The following is a 19182-nucleotide window of genomic DNA, read 5'->3' as shown; positions in this document are numbered from 1 at the left end:
CAGGGTAACAAGAGCAGAATTCAACTGATAACACTGATGACTAAAATCCCTTTGTGGATTTTATGAATTAGTGATAAAGTGGAACAAATCTGCAAAATAAAGGAAAATGCCTCATCAAATTTATTCATTTGTTTTGACAAGAGCAATTTTGTTTTAATTACTTCTGATAGCATCTCAGTAAATGTGCTGCAGCATGTTTTCTCAAATTAATTAAGCCCCTTTCTCCCTACTAAGCACTCTGCTTACAGAAGGAAAAAGGTAGGGAAAAACATATTTCATTAAGACAGGCACTGGATTCTGCATCCTCTAAAGAGAAAATAAGAAAAATTTTCAAAAGACAGTGTCTGCTTCCTTTTGAATATGTATTCCATATGCTCACCTGGAGAAAAACATCAGACTTAAAAGATAAATATGGATATGAATTATATTTAGAGCTGAATTTAAAAAGGGTATATTGGAAAAGTATTTTGAGCTAAGAGGAAGCAGTCCTAAGAGGAAGTAGTTTCACCTTGACTGTTTCTACAAGTGCACAGACATTTACAACTGAATGCAATTTAAAGATTTTTCTAATATGTAAATAGATATTAATAGATGGGGTATTCTGTATTTTACACACCCCATACATTACATTATGAAAAAACTCAAGCTCGACACAATTGAAATGAAGACTCTTCGTTCTGTGAAGAATATTGAAATCCTCGGCTGGCTCCAAATTCAGTTTGGAGGTGGTGAGGCTCAGTGGTGAGAAGGAATGGACATTGGATCCTTCTGCAAGCACCCTTCCCCACGCAACCTTGGACAGGTGTCATACTGTTTGTAAATTTCCACTTCTGATTTTCTTTAAAATGATGATAATAACAACACAGTCCTCATTATATTCCTCTGATAAGGAAAGGATGTGAGGAGCTTGGAGTGCTTTACACAGCTCCTGGCACTTAAGAAGCACAAACAAATGTTAACTATTTTTAGTAAATTAATAGCAATTGCCAGAAGGAGAGCTCGATCCAAACATCAGATTCAGAATTTAATCGCCACTAACATGAATTCATTCACTAATTTATAGCAAATTAATGATGTCCCCCCAGTACACTGATTTTCATGCCATAAAAATAGGGCTTAGAAGCTAATCAAGAAGCAAAGTCTACACTAGATGAATGTAAGCCCCACACAAGTATCCGGGATTTAATCTTATGGCCATAATCACAGTGTCCATTTTGTAAAAGAGTAAGTGCATAATCCTCACTAACTCATGGTGAGTGATACCATATTTTAATTCATTAAAGCTTTTCTCTGACATTGGAGATAGACATTTAAATGACTAAGTTTTATGTTTCAATTAGTGCAGTGGCACTGGTTCAAGTCTGCAGCAAAGAAAATAAGTAGCATTCTAGCGGGCCCAATTAAGATTCAAGGCTAAAGTTTCACATTCTAATCTTATTTTCCCATCAAAGTCTTAGAACAAACGGAAGAGGACCACATCACAGGCTGACAATAGGCACCAATTAGATATGCTTGATAAATTGCTTGGCTTCAAGTTACGTTGTGAAAATAACTCCTTGTTTGTATAAAATATTACATGGTGCCACTTGAAGCTCAAACACTTTAATTTCCCTTTAAGGCCCAAAACATCCATGTTGTTCACAACTGGTAATGATTCTGGATAACTCAGAGCACAGTGGACATTCCATTTGTCTTCACCCTGAACCTGGTGCTCAGCAGCCAGGCTGAGCCTAGAGAAGTAATTCAAAACAGGAAAAACGTACACAAGGAAAGTATGTGTTGATAGCTATCTGACTAAAAAAGAATGGAATTGTATATATTTTTAGAAATCTGACCCAAACCAAATAAGCAGCATTTTATTACAATAATTGTTTCAGCACATTTTGAAGGAATTGGTGCTTTTGATTCTTTCATGTCTCCCTCCCACACCATAATTGTCTTTGATATTTTGTCTTGAACTGTGTCGTGTTAGACTGCCCTTAGTTGGCTGATTTTAGGCCCCCTTCAGCCCAAACGTGTAGACATCCGGGGATTCCTCCCTCATACATTTGCTTTGGCTGCGCACAGTGCACGTCCTGCAGGGAAGGAGATGCAGGAGATGTGGTCCCTGCTCTCAGCGAGGATTTCCCGTCATGCCAGGCGTGCCTCTCCCATGTATCAGACACCATGGCGGGTATGAAACCGCAGGCAGGCGAATATACAAGGGCTAAGAACGTGCGCTTACACGTAGCTCTGACACAAATTAATGTTTTCTTTTTTCCTGCCTGGTGATCTTCATTCTCATCGTCCCTAATACGAGAATGAGGAAAAAATATTCAGTACACATATTTGAATTAGCTTTTTATTGTCTTCAAATGCAGTGTCTTAATTATATAGCAACAAACGCTGAATTTATGAGTACAAACACAGGTTTTGCTTTCTTACATTACATCACAATGACACACATCCCTTGTTATAACAGTCAGAGCCAGCCATCTAAATTTAAGAAGAGATGGATACAAAGGAAACCCGACAAATTATACTCAAGTCACAAGCAGGGGACTTCACAGTCCAGCTCTCTACCCTGACTTTACTATCATGGCAGAAAAGCTCTTGTGTGACATTATGTGGGGAATCAGAAAACGAAATGCAGCATACAACACCAATAACAAGAACATATTAAAAAAAGTGCAAATGTTCAGCTAACTTCATGTCACTCTAAAATTTACAGTCTATTGTTGAGTGAATCACCTGGTAATTTGAACCTGTAATTTTTTTACACTGGGAATTTATATTATGGCAAAGCTGTTCTATTCTACGGCAGCAAACTGAAGGTAGAAGCATTTTAATCATTGTCACTGTTAATGCTTTGTTATATAATTTTAAGAATATAATTAAATCATTATTTAGACTCACATAATTTGAAATTTCTGATGTGACCAAGATTTAGACCAAAACTTAACTGTGTAAATAGGATGAAGAATGTGTTTGTAATCAAAACAACAGATACTTTTAACGTATTGAAAAGATATTAAATAACTCTATCAACTGTATGCAAATAAGAGTTTTTCATTACAAATAAATCTCAATTAGTTCCCTATAACAGGACTTTGGTTAGGAAAATCTGTCAGCAAAGAATGTGAGAAATAATCCATCTAAGCACCCCAAAGGAGCATTCACTTTTAGCACAACTCAGGTATTTCACCAGAATCTTGGCCCAATTACTCTGTCTATAAATCTAGAATTCAATTTTGGTGCAAAAGACAATAAAATAGCATTTGAAACAGACCACTTTTATAGTAGTTTTAACCAATAGTTAAGCGTTTGACAATGGATGTCAACCGAATCAGACAGTACAAGGCCCACCCATTGCCAATGTCCTGTCAGGACACCTGATTCTTTATCAAGGACGTCAAATGTGTAGCTCAGCTGCTGTGAGACATTTCCTTCCCATGGCCAGGACAGACCTCACAGACTCATGTGTCCCCGCTTTGCGTTAAGTGCAAGCCATGGTCTTGGGCCTTAGACTCTTTCTACGGACATTCCTTTAGATATGAAAGAGCAAATGGGTAGAATTAACACAAGAGCCATACCTCACATTTTACCCTAGCCTTAGACTGAACAATTAAAATATCTTCCTGATCACTACTAAATTTTAATATAGGAAGTCTGTTAAACCTCTGGCCTGTGGATGCATAAGTGTTGAGATACATAAGGAATTAAAGAGGTTTAACTAAGCACTCTGGATGTGTATTTCCCACCCAAAGATATAGTTTACTCAACTCTGCAGCCAGGGACTTTCTCAGAGGCCGTGTAACACTTCAGGCACATGAGCAAACATCGAAGCACATAGCTATTCGCTATCTGATTCTGAATTTCTGAGTATGTGCACGCATGTGTGCGTACATGTGTTTGATGGCTAGGAAAAATTACAAAACAAGTTAAACAGATCATAAGAAACATACAAGGGGATCATCCGACTGACTCAGCTTCAACTTGCGGAGCCCCAGGGAATGGCTCTCGCCAGCTCCCCCCACGCTGCAGGTGCAGGGAGCAACCCTGCATGCTTCCCTGGAAAGCCTAGGGCATCTAGGCGGTTATCACTCACTGTCCAGACACCAGCTCCATCAACATCACCCCCGACTTGGCTGGAGATCAAAACATCCTCTCGCAAGCTCATTGCACACAGTAGCCTGCGGTGGACTCTGAGAAGTACCACCACACAGAAATCAGTTTTACTTCATTTAATTCAAAGCTTCAAAAATGGAAATGGTGTCATTTAACAACTATTAACCACCTATGGGAGCCCTGTGGGAAGACTGCTCTGGATAATTTCCTGCAGCCAACAAGAATATGCAGCAGGCAGAGGCCTCCTACCATCTCCTCCTTGGGATCTTTATTATGCAGGGACAGAGATCCAGTGAAGACTTTTCTGAATATCTGGTTAAAATTTTTTTAAAAAGAAGCAAAACAAAAATCTTGGCTTGGGTCCCAGAGTAACCTGTATAAAAGTAAATTCTGGCACCCGTAGGCTGCATTCACAAGGCCCCTATCTATTTGCTGGGAGTCAAAGCACAGCTAGAGATCTAGAGTTTGAAACTGACCCATTTCAGTACATCACTGCACCCTAAATTACTTTGATATCTTCAGCTCATGCTTTAGACTTTGAAGTTCCCAGAGTGGACCTATTGCTCAAGGTGATTCACAAACACTAAGAACAAAGCTCCCAGCATTTGTGAATATCTTTATAGATTCACAGTAAGATGCCATTCTTACACTCTCTGAAAACCGCAATCAATAAATTAGTCAAATATAGACTGCTACCCAATACTCAGCTAAACTAATCATTCAGTACCACCCCAATGCATACATTCACAGCAAGCAGATAGAGCTTAATTCAGGGCATAGCCACAGCTGAGGGGGAGACAAGGCTGGTAAGAGCACAAGAATATTTCAGATCCTTGCACCAGCCCTCCAGTCCTGCCACTGCCAGGCGTGTCAAAACCTGCCAGGCGTGTCAAGCACACATGCTCCTCCAGTTCTCGGTTTCTCCCTCTTCCAAAAGACATCCCAAGTGGCTTCTAGAATTCTGCAAAGCTCAGTACGTTGTTTACTGCTAGGAAGTTACCCTAAAGGAAACAACATAACTTACTGGTAAGGGTAGCCTGCTGCCTCCCCAACCCTGGCAAGCCCAGTATCTGACCCATGCATCCATCAGTAATCTGCCCACTCACTGCAGCAACAAGGGTCCAGGGACCAAGGAGCAGTCTCTTCTCTGCTCACAGAGCCCAAAAGCAGAGAAAGAAACAGAATAATGTCAGGAGCCCCTTCCTGGGGAGCGCACCAGCTCTGAATCTTAATCTCCAGGACACCGATTTATGGCAGAGGACTGGAAGGCTCCCTTATCTTGGAGAGAAGGGCCAGGGCATGCCTACAGGTATCTGTTTGATCCTAACCTAAAGCAGAGCCCCTGGGTATGTTTTATTAAGAACCAAGAGTAAATAGCCAAATAAGCCACTTGTCTAAACAGACTCCTAAACACACCTTCCTACATCATAGTGTTAAATATAAGAGCATTAATACCTTCTATTCTAATCGGATTTATCCATGTTGGTGCCAAAATGTTAGTGCTGCAATTTAAAGAATACTAAAAATTCTCTTTTCAAGTGAGACCCAAAGTGGAGAAAAAAAGACGATTTAATAGCAATACAGGTACAACCACCAACCCAGTACACACATGTGTATGTATGTCACACAAATACATTTGTTACACCAGGCCCCAAAATCATAGCCTATGACCTAGAGCATGTTCCAAGCTTAATTCAAAAAATATAGTCACTGTAACATTAGAAACAGTGAGGGTATGAGAAGCACTTTAAACAGAATTTGGTGATGCTTGTATGGCTTTAGAAGTAAACAAGGAGAAAATGTCCCATTTGGGATGCTCAGTCCAGAGGGAAGACCATACCCTAAATCTCTGCTATACAGAGAGAGTCCATTTCTACATCAGCTCCGCAGACGTCAACAGAGGCCACCCCACCAGTGCGATGTCAAGTCACACAGCAGGGCCAGCCACGTGGGCAACCCTGGGACACAGGTTCTGAGCTCCACAGAGCCTGGGAGGAGAAAACAAAATCTGACAACTGCTTCTTTCTCAGAAAGAAAATCTTGATTCTATGAGACATGAAAACTTCCTATTGACCCTGTCACCTACAACTAAGTCCATGTGGGACCCTAGCACCTGAGATCAAGGGGGCCTAGCTCACCATCTGGAGCTATTTCTGGGCCCACTGTGGAGACTGCTTTTGTTATTGTTGTTGTTGTTTGTTGCTGTTGTTACTACATGCTTGTGACACACAATGAACACCCTCATTGTGACAGGTTGGTACATGTACATATCACATCTCAATCCTTTTTACTTTCCCTTCCCCTCCTCTTCCTCGCTCTCCCTCCCACCCCAGATACTCTTCCCTTTCTGATCATCTTTTATTTTGCTCTTTAAATGATTTACATTTTGGATTTCTCATACAAGAGAAACCATGCAATATTTAACCTTTTGTGTCGGCTTTATTTCATTTAGTATTATAATCTCAAGATCCATCCGTTTTCCTACACATGCCTCAAATGTATCCTCCCAGCTGAGTAGTACAAACGGTATAAATATCACATTTTCTTTATCCACCCATCTGTCCACGGACCTCTACACTGCACATGTAACTTGGTCTACACTGTATTCTGGGGGTTCAGATGTGAGATAATCCTGCTGCCACCTCTGTCTGCCCTGCCCACCTTCCATGGTATGTGGAGTGCAGACTTTTGGGCTCCCAAAGTCATCTGCCTGCTGTGCCAGCCTGGGCCTCCTGCAGAGTGAGAGTGGGTCCCAAAACCGGAAGGGAGCTCTTGCTCTCGGATATGCCAGCAGACTGCAGCCCCTTGCAGGCAAGACTGCCTAGTGCTGGGCAAGCCCCCTCCAAAGGACATCTTCCTGAGGCAGCATCTGTGTGACTTGATGCAAACTCTGGGAAGCACTCGAATCACAAGAAGTCCTATTCATACTGTTCACAGCCAATTTCAAGGGCTCAAGTTGGATGCAGAATAAGAAGTTTGGGGAGATGAGGCCTGCTAGGTGACATGCAGCATGGAAAATGAGATGAGGGAATTTCCCAGGCTGCACGAGGACTCACGTTTCTGATTGGTTGGCAACAGGGGTTTGTTTGGGGGTTTTTTCTCCTTTTTTCCTCTTTTTAACGTCAAAAGACATTCTGACTTTGGGGAAACTCCACAGCACCTGCTAAGTTTTGCTCTAGATTTTCAGAAGGGGTAGCATTAGAATTTATCAGGCGTATCTCAACAACTTCACGCCAGGTCCACCTGGCCAATTCTTGTTCACACTTTGAGGGTCCTACGTCAGTTGATTCAACTTCATGGTTTTAGCAGCACAACTAACCATAATTTTAGTCAATGGCCTGGAATTACTTGCCTAAATTATAGACAGAGAGTTTTTCATATTTTTCTATCAGAAAATCTCTATACCACCATTAACAAATGCTTTGCTGGCTTCTCACATGGCCAGCTTTGGAGGCATTGTCTTGACATTAATTTTTACTTTGTGCCTTGGTTTTTATGGATGTGAACCATTACCATGTTAATTGCTGCTGGAGGCATTTTCTTTGAATATTCCTTTTATGGGGGGGGTTCCTTCATCTTCATTATCTGCTTCATAAGCACCGTTTTCTGGTATTGTTGTTACTCTAGAAGGCATCTATATGTCTTGTCTTCATCCTTTCTTCAATCTTGTTTTTCCCTTCTGTCTTTCTAGCAGGTCCTGAACCCTGTTTCTGGAGCAGCCCCTCTAGGACTCTCTTCTTAAGGGAATCTTAGGAGGAGAAAGGAGTTACTGGGACAAACTGCAGGCCCTATCTGAGTTGGTCTGGAAATTGCAACTGCTATTCCTCCTCCTCCACTGTCCATCTCAAATTCTAGCCTCCTTCGCTGTCTCTTACAGGGGTCTCAGTGGTCTTACCTGGGTGTAACCCAAACCCTCCTTCCTGATGAAAACTGCATTTACTGGTAATTACATACCGCGCATGCATGCTGGGTGTATTAGTTACTTCTCTCTCATTGCTGAGACAAAATATCTCACATCCAAAGTTAAAGGGGAAGGGGTTGATTTGGCTCAGAGTTCATAGAGGTTTCAGTCCATAATCAGCTGGTTCCGAGGCAAGGATGAAAAACAGGCATCGAAGAGGAGAAACAACATGGTGTGCACAAGGCAGCCAAGGTAACAAGAGGGTGTAACTGCTTCTTTCTGCCCCTTGTATCTTATTCAGACCACGGGATTGGGCGGTACCAAACTAATCACTCACACACAGTGGTTTATTAATCACACACCCTTAGCCCCAGCATCACACATTCCAGATTCAGCCACCTCTGAAAAAGAAAGTCCCACCTCATCAGCATGAGGCTTTGGGGGCCATCTAAACCCAAACCATGACATTGGGATTGCTGCACATGTGCTTCCCCAGTTACAGTGAAGGCTCTAGAACCCCTACGCAGATCACCAATGGGCCACACACATTTTCCCTGCTCACGCTATAAAAGCAGCCTTTTTTCTTCCTATTGATGTGGGTCAGTTACCCCTGTCTACATGGGAACTTCTCTGGCTGGCACATGCCTGGACAGAGTCCCAACTGGCCCAACAGTACCAGCCTTGTCATTAAGGGGCCCTCGGGCTCTGTTCCTTGGACAAAATGCACCCCCTTTAGGGGCAGCAGCTTCTAACCTTCAAAGCCCAGAACTGTGGGAACAGGAAACGCAACGTCTCCAAATGAGTCAGTGGGAGGGATGTTCAGTGGGGCCACTTCTCTTTGCTTTTCTCCTGGACTCGTGCTCTTTCCTCAAGTCAGACTTTTAGCCCTCTGTGGCTTGGCCTTGGCACCTGAGGTCCAGGCTGCTTGGCCCACAGGGAACCTGCAGCTCTGCACACACGACTGTCCCGTTAGTGCCACTGTGCCAAGGGGCGAGCGTGACAAGGCTTTGCTGACATCAACCAGGAGATGGCTCTGGTCTGCTTGTGTCACGTTTTCAGCTTCTCCTTCATGATGCTGCTTTCTGGTTGTGATGAACATGGTATAAAAGTCTTCCCCCTGGTGCCCACTGCTGTGCATTCTTCCTCTACTGCAGACTTTGTGGTCTCCATTCTTCTAGACTTTCCCTTCAGGGTCCCGACCACCTGGCCAAGTCATTGACTTTGTCCAAGAATCTGTACAAATCCTCAGCACAGCTCACTTCTGCCACACAAAGGGAGTGAGCAGGGACACAGTGGGGAGATTGGCAGTCAGGACATCCCGTCCCTCCCCACTGTCCTTCCGGGCCACCTTTGAATGCAGTTTCCTCCAGTAGCCCAAGTCAGCCTATTCATGAATCAAGCATGCTCTCTCCTCCTTCTGTGCCCAGTACAGCCTCAGGACAGGGTGCTGGTGCAACCCTGGTGGGTGATATGAGGCTCTGGAATACAGGTTTGTGCAGCTTACTTCAGCCCTCTGGTCTCAGGGGACTTTGGTTTCTAAGTGCATTGCTCCATATTACAATGAACTGCTTGAAGCCCATCACCTTTAAGGGTGAGAATTTCTAACTCAGTCATGAAGCTCACGATGGACACTTCCAGACCCAAAGCCACTTGGAACCCCACAATCAACCTTTCTGTCTCTTCCAGGGCCTGGTACCCACTGGGGTTGCTTCCTGAAGATAGAAAATCCTTTGCTTCAGATGGCATGGCCTTGCTCCAAAACCCCAGATGCCAATACTGCGGCCTCCCCCTGCCTCTTGCTGAAGTCTTCACACTGCCTGCTGTACAGCCCACTGCGGCTCCTGCTTGAAGGCAGCCTCCCATGACACCCAGGGTGTGAACCAGAGCAGTGCTCCTATGAGTGCGGTATGCTGCTTCTGGGACCCAAGGTGGGCCACTGGTGCTGTGCTTCATCATAGTCTCCACGCACCACTGATGACCTTCACAGCGCTGCCAGATTCCTGCATCTTCACAGGGTTCACCTCCCACCCTGTGGACTTACGAGTCTTGCCAAGCCTTCTCATGCACAAGCTGTTTTTTTCTCATTCTGCCCAAACAGCCTGCTAAAGACACGATACATCACTGAATGCAGACCACACGCATCTCTCCAGACTGCACTACAACAGAAAGTGAAGGGGTCAACCCAGTCTGTGGACAGAATAGGAAACAAACATCGTCTCTTCCAAAAAATGAAATGATTGTATTTGTATTGCATATGCCTCTGAGGAGTATCAAAGCAATAACCCAGCCTGGTCTTTTGGGAAAGGTTAGCCTCTCATGATACACAGGTGCAGCCGGAAGTCAGATTAAAAGAGACCAAAATGGAAAACCAAGGCACTGGACAAAGCACAAGACACAGCATGGAAGGCGAGCTCGCGGGGAGACCAACCAGGAAGCAGGCGCAGAGGCCACAGGGCCCACATCTCCACACGTCTGAGTCCTCCTCCTTCACCCAGCTGAAATGAAACGCTGCACTAGGGCCTCTCTGATCCCCGCAACACAGCTCACCTCTTCATCCCAGCAGCCCCTTCTTGAGACCTCTCCCACTCCACTTACCACTTGTACCTCGTACTACAGTTATTTATAGACATCTCATCTTGTCTCCGAGACTCTGGGCTCTCTGGAGAAGCAAACTAACATTTATGAAACACCTGTTCTGTCTCAGGCACTTATCTAGTGATCTTAGATCCATCACCTCATTTAAATCCCCATTAACACCCCTGTGAACTGGGTCTCATTTTCCCAATTTTGGAGACCAGGAAACAAGCTGAAAAAGGCTAAGTATTTACCATAATCTCACTCTGAGTACAGGCTGAAAAGGAAGACAAGATTGAAAGCTGAATCCAAAGTTGATCGTCTTCCTCCATAAAAGGCTGTCTAATTCCTCTCAGTACACCCGACATGGTCCTTTGGACACAGAGGGTGTTCAATAAACTGCACAAGGGGTTGGATGTTTCAGAAATGAGTGAATATGAATGACAAGGTCAGCTGTCTGGGTTTCAGGTCACCTCCTGAAATGCAGCCCAGAAAATAAAACAGTATCAAAATGACTGAACGGATCCTCCACAGGCTATTTAAAAAAAACATGTATTGTGCACAAGAACATGCTGTCCTAATGGACTACAGCTTTCTGTCATGTTATATAAGTAAATCGGAAGAAATCAAGGGGTGCCACAGGGTTCCCCCACCACCCCTTATGCCAAACAGGCAATGGCACAGTCTTTTGTCTGTAAAAGCCAATTGCTTGCCCTTCTAGAAGGGATGTTTCTTAGCTGAGGTCTGAATGAGAAGGAATCACTAAGTTCATATTTTCCTCTCTAAGAAGGAAAAGTTCTGGGATGCCCAATTTCAACTGGAGCCACATTCCAAATTCGACAGGCTTTTAGGGAGTGCCCTGAGGTATTTTTTCCTTTTTTCAAAATGTCACTGAACTAATTATGAAGTACCTAACTCTTCTGCTAAGTGTGTCAATATTAAAGTCCAAGAGGACAGACTCACTTCAGGTATTAAAGTAGCCCCAATTCTGTCTGAGCACACACTATTTGGAATTTATGATGTGGCCCCTTAATAAAAATTAAATGAGCCAGGGGACACAGTTTTAAGAAATGCTGCATTAAAACAGTGGGAGAGTCATCTGATTATGGATCCAAAGCCTGGGTTTTAGTCTTAAGTAGTACAATCTTTGGATTACTCATTTCCAAAAGGAGTGATCTAAAATACCAAACAAGTAATGGGGACAAGTCTCACCAGACCTGCGTAAGGCACAACCATGGACTCCAAAGATGTCAACCTCCTGAGCCAGCACCCCACATTCTGTGAGAAGGCTCCTGACACAGGAAGACTCTCCTGGAGCATCCAGATGGGCCCCAAACAATCCCAGCACCCCCATAACAGAAGGCAGGAGGGCCAGATCAGAGAAGGAGGTGTACAGGGGAGACTGTGGTGATGTGTTTTCCGGCTGTGAAGAAACCAACAGTCCGGGAAGGTGGCCAGCCTCTAGACAGTGGAAAAGGCAAAGATTCTTCTCAGAGCCCTCACAAGGAATGCAGCCCTGAGAACACCTTGATTGTAAGAATTCTAGCCTCCTTCTCCCTCAGACAACAAACTTGTGTTGTTTTGAGCCACTCAGTTTTTGGTAATCTTTTAAAATAGCTGTAGAAAACTAAGACAGAGCTGATTATACTTCAATACAACGTACACACCGCTACGTCACAAAAAGCAAAATCTGGAAGGAAGCAGTTATCTTTCTTATATTTGTCAATTTGATATATCTGAAGGTGAATACATGCTACTGCTAATCAATATGAGAAATGGTGAGAGATACTTCAACTATTCAATATGACCTAATCATGATACATTCGTGTAGAAGCAAAATGGAGTACGGAGAACACTAATCATGATAACGGATAAATACTGAGTGTGCATTATGTGCTTGGTAGCACTGTAACCCTTTCACATGTACAATATCTGTCACATGCTCTAATTTCACTGACCCTCTCTGCCCTTCTGTCCTCACTTGCTTTATGAAACCAACCTTCTGCACCAGAAGGTGGGAACCTATGGAAAAGGAAGGTAAGATTACTTAGGACAGATAATGTTCTTCACAAAGAAAGACTAAGGTCAGCTTATGTGCTGCAATTCAAAGAACAGCCAAGTTATAACCACGACATATGGGGTGGGACCTTTCATCAGACTTGTGCCAGATAAGAGTCCACAGCGGACCAAACCACAGTTACTTCACTTGAGACTCAAATACTCAGTCACTTGGTTCAAAATCCGTCTCCAGTAATTGAAGATCAGCAACTTAAAAAAAGGTTTCATAGACCTGCTTACCAGGAAATTCCTTTAAGTATCTTATTATTACTTAACCAGATCCATTAAATTTCATTTTTAAGAGCCAGAACACAGCCACAACCTGAGTACTTTCTCATTTAATTCAATTACCTAGGAGAGCAGGATGCCATAAGTGAGCTCTGCTGTTGTTAAGATGTGCGCTTACTTCTTACAAGACCGTTCTGTGTGGCAGAAAGATACTGGTAAGGGACCCAAGAAGTCTCTATAAGCAATGTGTCAATTTGCAAAACACCAAGTTAGTGATAACGTGAAGAAATTCTGGAAATCAACAAAGACATCCTATGCAGTAAACATGCACATCTAATTTTAGAATCATTTGCAAAGAAAACATGCCATCAGTTGTCAGAATATCACTGCTTTCAACTTGATTCTTATCACTTGCTCCCAGTATCTCTCTAAATATGGGTTATCAAATGCTTCGTTGCAATATAAAACATTATTTCAAAGACAAATGGCAAAATGCACTATTTAAAGAATATTAAAATAATATTCTAACTACATATTTGAATTTAAGGCAAAAGTTGCTATAAGATTAAAAGTTGTATATTTTTCCCTAAACAACCCCTCCAAGAGGGGGGACAATGGTGTGGGTTTAGCTGACTGAATCAGCCTCTGTCCCCAAATGAGTTTTATACAAGAGTCCAATACAAAATAAATGCCAAGTAACAATGAATTCAAGATTCCTTTGGCACTAAGTCTGTACTGTATATTTAGCATACGGTACATTAGCATATTTCAGAATAGCACATTAGTATATTTCATAACAGCCTGTCCTTATTTGTTTCCATGTCTGTCTCCCTCAAAGTGTTAAGGTGGGAATGTATGTCCCATTCATTTCTTGCATCTCCATAACATCAAATATTTGTTGACTCATAAGTAAGTACAAGAGTTCTTTAATGATAAATCAAAAAATTAACGCCAAAGACTTCAACCTAAATGTGCACTGACATCAAGAATGTGCCTCATCGATGCTATGGACACAGCTCTGCATTCTGCATATTATAAAGACTCACTAAGTAGTGGTTGAAGAGAATTAATGGATTATACCTTATTCTTGCAGCAGTCTTTTAAAAATTAAAGATCAGAGATACTTTTAAAATGATTACACTTTAAAAGACCCTTCAACATCCATGAATCTGCCTGATAAATTTTCTCCCTGCTGTACATCATCACTCACATGGTAGTAAATAAAGTAACAAACGGCAATTTTCTTGTACTACAACCTATTGACACCTCTTCTCCCTCCTCTCCACCACTCATTCACCTGCCTACTTGGCCAACGGGTTCACTGGGGACCCAGCCTGTATTTGGAAGCACAAGAATTGCCTAATTGCTATACCATCATGACTAAGCTTAAGAATACTGTGATTAGCTTAGCATGAGATGAAATGAGATAGAATCCCAGGGGTCTCGGAGTTTGAGCAGTCAAAGGAACTACAGTAGGAGGAAACAAAATTCTATTTGGTCAGGAGAGGAAGGAGCTTTGGGGGCTATATTAGTTGTGCATGCATGCACGTGTGTGTTACATACACATAAATGTATATGTACACACCCAGATGTTTGTATTTTACATAAGTAATCTTTAAAGTGATTAAGTGGTCAAGTGGTTTGGTAAAACATTTTAAGGAGATGCAATTGGCTGGAGTTGTCCTAGGAAAACATACTGACTGATACTACCAAGATCTTAAGGCAGCTTCTAAAACAGAAATCCCACTGGGACCAGTTCTAGGAACTCTGCCAGGGTATAGGATGTAGAACTTGCTCCAGAAAAATTATAGAGATTTCTGTGTTAGAAAAGCAAAATTTCATAGTCAAGATGGTGGCATCAGAGCTGAAAATAAAGGCTCCATTGGTGTTCAATTCTTCCCTGGCGGATCTCTGAGACTAGAGGTAAAATCAATTAATAAATCACAGAAAAATGTGCATACAGGTGGAAAATAAAGGAGTAAGAACATGAAAGAGAGAGAGAGGGGGGCGGGAAGGAGGGGGAGATGATGCAGACATGATAGGAGGGAACATGGCTCAGGAGAACTTAAAATGTAAATGTACTTACACATGCATTCTAGATTTAGGGGTCTACACCTGATGATTGGCAAGAAAGAGCTAAAGCAACAACTCCACAAACTCACACTGCTCCTGGGTTTGATAACCATGCTAAGTTGGGCAGGGGCAAAAATGGTTTTCATAAATTGACTCAGCAGAAGGAGATGGCTCCATGGTGAATGGAACCTCTCGCTCAGATGATTGCAACTTAAAAAAAAATTAACGAAAATCTCAAAGAGCTTAAATTCCAAATTGAGAACAAAGAAAACCTTTCCTTTCATTTATCAACTTTGTACCTGAACCCCCTACATGGCATGTACTGTTCCTTTAATCCAAGGCGATGCTCTGTGGAAGGACTACTGGTCCACGTAAGGTCAGCATTTATGTCCAAAGAGATCTTTATCATTTCTGCCATCAAGATGACAAAATGTCCCAGAGACAGAAGTAGCCTCTGGGAGGAAAAAACATTAAACATGCTTAATTTGAATTTAGTTGTGTAAATAAATTATTCAGAACTCAAATTTTTTTAAAACTCACACATAATTCTGTTTATATATGTGTGTTCTACATAAACTATTAAATATATTTTGGTTCTCTTGCAATATATAGAAAAACTAAACATCCAAGTAACATGGTAACAAGATATAAATGAAATTTAGATTCAAGAACATAAAACAATTAGCACTACTACCGACAAGATTTAGTGGGAAAAATAACATCGAAACAGGATGGAGGAAATGTCCACCAAGAAGTGAATGGATTAACAAAATGCGTCCTCTCTATGCAATTAAACAGTCCTTAGCAATAAAAAGCCAATGAATGCTCAACAACACGAACAGATCAAAAATTGTTCTGGATGCAAAAGACCTTGCAGTGCATGGTTCCATTTATTCAAACATTTTAAAATAGCAAGTTAATTGATAGTGACAAAATGAAGATCTCACTGGTTTCCAGAGTGAGGATTAGACAGAAGAATGGACGGTAAACGCTGAGTACTACAGAACTCTGCATGCTGACTGCAGTGTTGAATTTATGGGTATACACATTTCTCAAGATTCACTGACTTGTACACATTAAGTGGATGTTGTTTCTCATAAATAACTTATACTTCAATTAAAAAGTTCTGATTTGGCACTGTACAATAGGCTGACTAAAGATAACAATCTTGTACAGTTCCAAAACCCAGAAAAAAAGGATTCTGAAAGGTTTTGCCATCAAGAAATGATATTTCAAGAGACAGGTATGTTTAACCTGATTTACAGCATACCCAACGTACAATACATCCAAACAGCACATGGTACCCCACGAATATGCACAAACTCTGCTTGCACTGATCAGTTAAAATCAATTAAATTTTTAAAAAATAAAAATAAAATGATAAATAAAAATTGGGCTTGGGTATGAACATGGCATATTTGCCAAGATAAATCAGAAAGCCAATTAACAATCACAACCATAGCAAAGTCAGAGTTGAGTTTCCATGGGGGCTGCTTCCTCAGTTACCTTCCATTTGGCTACTTCACAGTCAGAGACTCTGTTGAAGCTTGGGTTACACGAATGGGCTCAGTGGAGGATGGACTGTCGCTGATTCTCACTGGCTGCACGAGGAGATGCAGCCATGAAGAGCTATGGCCTGGATAATCAGAGCAGAAGCGCACACTGCAAACACCGGGTCCAAGAAAGCAATTTCTTGCTCCTCATTTGCTCCTGGAATGTGATTTTTCTCACTTTACAGGGATATGATGCGACTTATCTAAAGATTCCATTGAGTTGCTAAAGGATACGGAGAGAAGTCTAAATCTGGCCAATTATTTTTGACAAGTATTCCGCACTGCAAAGCGATCCAGACCCTCAGTCCTTGCCCCTGTCATTGCTCTCTCTTGGTTCCTTTATTCTTCTCCTCTGACTTTAATATGAGCAACTGTGTGATTGGGCTAGGACTAGGAACGGCTCATACTGAGAGGACGCGTGTCTTTATGGAAAGCTGACAAATGTCCAAGAAGAAGAAAGCCCATGAATGCATGGAGCAAGTCTACTGCTCCTGACCTCCCTGCTTAAACCCAGCCTGCACTGCTCAGCACCTTCCTGAGTCCCTGAAAACCAAGCACTTAATAAAAGGACTCATGCCAAGTAATGGACATGCCTATTTTCTGGATAACAAGTGTTTAGAAAACCATATTTACTGTATTTGCAGTTGTTGCATGCTCTCCACAGAACTCTGGCTCCAAGATTTCCCCCAGGTACGCATATCTGGGGATGCCAAAGTGTCTTACACTAAATACTTAGTATTCCCATATAAACTAGGCAATCCTCCCATCTACTTAAAATATGCGCAGATTACTTATAATATCTGATGCAATGTAAATGCTATGTCAATAATTTTTATGCCATCCTGTTTAGGAAAAATAACAAGGCCTGCACGTGTTCGGTACGGGTACAGTTGTTATGTTCACGTTTTTGACCCACCATCGGCTCAAATCTCAGAAGCGGAGCTCACAGACAGACAAGCAGCGTATCACTCACACTCCGCTCTACCTACACTCAGGGCCAAGCGAATGCCACTGCCTGTGTGCATAAAGAAGTGGGTCTGTGTGGGGCTCAACGGATCCACATACTCACAGGCAAGACTTGTCTTCAGGTATCAGAAATCCGGATGTTGTCCAGAGCACTAACCTTGCCATCCATGGCAACTCAGAAATAAAAATGCAGTTCCCAAGTGTGAAATTCAAACATAAGAAAGGAAGCATTCAAAATGTTTTATGAATAAGAACAAAAAAAATAAGTCTTTTGAGTCATGGGGTAAAAGATACAATCACATCTGTGTCTACACAGCCACAGCAAATGAAATAATTAAGCAACTACTATGGGCAAGGGTGAGAACTTTTCGAAAAAGATCTATCCGCTTCACCAATTACACCTTCCAAAGTCCATTAAAAACTAGTTAATAATTTGCTAGCAAGTAAAACAATCAAATACATTTTAAAAACATTTCAATACCATGGGGAGGGGAAGGAATACAATAATGCTCATTTCCTCACAAGCACATTAAAAAAATTATCAGTCACTTTGTCCAATGTGTGCAGCACATCTATTAAGAACATGGCAAGACAGGTACTGAGTTTGACATAACTATTATGGATGTCAGTAATTTGCCAGCAGGGAGCTCCGAAACCACCCAAAAACCTGTGACAAGATTGATGCTGGGCTTAGTGGATTCCAAATTGAGTACATTTTAATTGGCTAGCAGAGTGTGATACTGCAGTATCAGATGTTTTATTGGCAGCAAACTAAATTGATGAAATTCACATTCTCCACATATAAATGGATAGGTTCAAAGTTGGAATGCTCTTTCTAATTAAATCCCACAAGAGTTAAGTCCCCCCAAAAAACAAATGTTCTTGGTTCAAGGTTCAAGGCATAAGGAAGCAACTGAGATTTACTAATGAAAACATTCTTCAAATAGCTTTAAACAATCACTAAACGGCAGAAAGAGTCCCAAACAAATGTAACAAAACTATATCATCAAGCTTAAAGTGAAATTCTTGCCTATATCTAGCCTGTGTTTTAGCCAATTACACTATGTCTAGGTCCCTAGACTAGAAAAGAATACCAAGACCCTGTAAACCCTTCATTTCTGGAAGGTTATAGCTTGCTGTGGAAAGAAACATATGAAGAAAACCTAACAGAGACATAAAAATAACTCCAAAACACATTTTATGAAATGCAGTAAAAGCACATGTAGGAAAAGTTCATAAATGTCCCAAGATTTGGTCAGGAAAAGAGTTTGAAAACCAAACTAAATTTAAAAAGTATTTGATCAATGCCTACTTTGCCATATGAACTGACAAAGCCAAGGGCAACATATACACACAACATTATGGGTAATGTTTAAATGACTAATGCTGTAAAGCTGCTAAACAGCAGACAAATAATTTTCAGAGGTTATTTCTTGACTAGCTTGGTTCTTTGCTAATGTATTAAATATATTAATGTTATAAAAGAATGCAATACATTGAAAATTGACAACCCTTTATTTAAGTCAAAAACTTCCTCTGGGAAGCAAGTTAGAAATATAGCTAAAATTTCTTAAGTAGGATATTTTTGAAGACATTCATCACAGTTGTATTTATAATAAAAAAGTAAAGCAATCTAGAAAATATCCATAATCCAGGAATGACCAAGAAAACTATGCATATAAATTGAATAGAATATGGTATAAGCAAATAGTCATAGCAAAA

At 41.5% G+C, this 19182-nt stretch overlaps 1 protein-coding gene across 3 annotated transcripts in view; it reads right to left on the bottom strand.

The window, feature by feature from the left end:
- Positions 1-2323: 2323 nt before the first annotated feature.
- Positions 2324-19182, bottom strand: part of Kcna4 (potassium voltage-gated channel subfamily A member 4) — a 35767-nt gene continuing 18908 nt past the window's right edge. For all 3 annotated transcript variants that reach the window (XM_004851587.4, XM_087211506.1, XM_021263960.2), the window contains one exon: positions 2324-19182. This exon is cut by the window's right edge. The gene's annotated coding sequence lies outside the window, so the exon portion shown is untranslated.

This window comes from Heterocephalus glaber, unplaced genomic scaffold (assembly GCF_053883595.1).
Source record: "Heterocephalus glaber isolate CG9 unplaced genomic scaffold, H.glaber_assembly_v1.0 deba00001428, whole genome shotgun sequence".
NCBI lineage: Eukaryota > Metazoa > Chordata > Mammalia > Rodentia > Bathyergidae > Heterocephalus > Heterocephalus glaber.
This window is presented reverse-complemented; position numbering and strand designations above follow the sequence as displayed.